Here is a 2,572-nt window from a genome sequence, read left to right as displayed (position 1 = left end):
TTCCAGTTCTTACGATTTTATTTTTCAACTGCACCAACACGTACTCCACTTTATACAAAGATAGTTTTTTACTTTAGTACCGTTATAACAACTGCAGCAACACGTACTCAGCTTTTTACCTATCATTTTGATTTATTTATTTTTTTGATTCATTTTGATTTATTTTCTGAATTCGGGTACGAACAAAAAAATCTTCAAGATAAAATGAATATTAGTTGCATCGCATCCAACTCCGGTCTTTTAGAGCCGTCAAAGCAGAAAATTATGCAGCAGGATAATGAGATTTGACTGAGAAAATTCTTAACATAGAACGTACAACATGAAAATTGAAGGATCTTTACCTTCCTATTTTACCAAATTATTTAGGATATACACTTAAATATTTTGCCAAATTATTTATTAGTAAAAATATCGCCAGATCTCCATTTACCCTCTGTGTTCATCTCTCTCGTCTTAAATCATTTCATGTTTATGCTCTTAAATCTTCTAACCTCCCGCTAGAAAACAGAACAAGTTGTTTACTTTGATCATCTGATTCATCTCCTGGATAAACCATATATTCACCTGTCAGTTTTGCTTTGCGGATTAATCGGCTCGACCGTGTAAGTAATTCTTTTCAGTACTGCTTTATTAACTGAGATTGTAACTATTTGTTAATGGTCATAGTAGGGTAAATATTGTCTTCACATGCACTGTATGTAGGTAGCTAACCTCTGATTATTTGTATGATTCATATATGATAACTGAACTCACATTGTGATTTGTGATTACTCTTTGTGTACGTATTACTCTTTGCAATGATAATTCGTAGTTTTATTCGGACCACAACAACATTTTCACAAGATGTTGACATGTTTTTTCTCCGTCCAGGTATCCGAGAATTCATAATGGATCCTAGAGTGGATCCTAATGTAATGGATCAATCTTGGATGTATACCAATAGAACCCATTGGCGTTATCAAGACGGAGTCGATGCATTTATAAAGTTTGCTACGCATACATACCAACAGGATAGTGCGAATGGGAAACGGAAACCATATGACAATGGCAAAGTTAAGTTTCTATGTCCATGTGTGAAATGTCTCAACGTCAACGTGCACAAGGCAAGTATAGTTAAGTATCACTTATATTCTTCTGGATTCATTCAAAATTATGTCGTATGGACTAAGCACGGAGAAGGAGATAAGTCATCATGGTGGACACTTCTGGATGGTAATGGCATTGACGGTCCGCACTCTGATGAACCAGCACATGCTACAGAGACTATAGAAATGGTTAGTGCTTTATTAGGAGATAAATTTTCAAAGGAATCTGAGAAGATGCAACAGATACTCAATGATGCTGGGAAACCCCTAAAAGAAGGATATAAGGATTTTACAAAGATATCTGCAATGTGTGAACTGTTTAACTTGAAGAGCAAGCGCGGAGCTTCCGACAAGTTCTTTAATGAACTTTACCACTTTTACAATCCATGCTCCCTCCAGGAAATGAGATGACGAAAAGTACATATGAAGCTAAGAAGGTGATGAGATATTTGGGTTCAGGTTACGAAAATATGCATGTATGCATCAATGACTGCATGCTCTATAAGAAGAATTACAAGGATCACGTCAAGTGTCCAACCTGTGGGGAATCAAGATGGAAAGTTGACGACACCACCAAAGAGGTGCATGAAAAAATTCCGGCAACAGTCTTGTGGTATTTCCCAATTATCTCAAGACTGAAACGGCTGTTTCAATCAAAGAGAATTGTTGAATATTTATTGTGTCACGCATCCAGAAACAAAGAAGTGGGTGTTTTAAAGCATCCGGTGGACTCACCAGCATGGAAAAATATAGACGAAAGATATCCCGTAATTCGTGATGATCCTCGAAATCTGCGGCTAGGAATTTCGGCTGACGGGGTTGACGAAAACAAAGGCATGCAAAAACAGCACAGTGTGTGGCCAATTCTGACAGTGATTTACAACCTTCCGCCAGAGTTGTGTATGAAGAGAAAGTTCACCATGCTGTCATTAATTATCGATGGGGGGCCTTGTAAGGACATTGATGTTATGTTAGAACCATTTGTCGAGGATCTCAAGGAATTGTTTGAGGGAGTCGAATGTTTTTATGGGATGAAACAGGAGATGTTTACTCTACGTGCGGTTGTTTTATGGACAATAAATGATTACCCGGCTCTCGGTACACTTTGTGGTTGCCCCTACCAGGGATGAGACGCCTGTAAGGTGTGTGGGAGAAATACTTATTATGTCAGGCTAAAACATTGTAAAAAAGAGGTTTACACCGGGCATAGAAGATACCTACCATACGATAATGCATTCAGAAGTCAGAAGGGGTTCAACGGAAAAGAAGAATATGAAAAGGCTCCGGAACTTATGTCCCCGTCAGAAATATACAATGAGGTGAAGTCTATAAAGAATAAATGGGGAAAGGGATGGAAGAACATTGTGGTGGAATTCGTGCAGGATAACCCTGGAAGCGGTGGAAAGATGAAGAGAATCGAAAAGACCATCGACCCAAAAAAGGGGAAGGGGAAGGAGAAGGACACCGACAGGCCCTACTGGAAAAAG

Source organism: Papaver somniferum, chromosome 3, assembly GCF_003573695.1.
Source record: "Papaver somniferum cultivar HN1 chromosome 3, ASM357369v1, whole genome shotgun sequence".
In the NCBI taxonomy this organism is placed as follows: Eukaryota; Viridiplantae; Streptophyta; class Magnoliopsida; order Ranunculales; family Papaveraceae; genus Papaver; species Papaver somniferum.
This window is presented reverse-complemented; position numbering follows the sequence as displayed.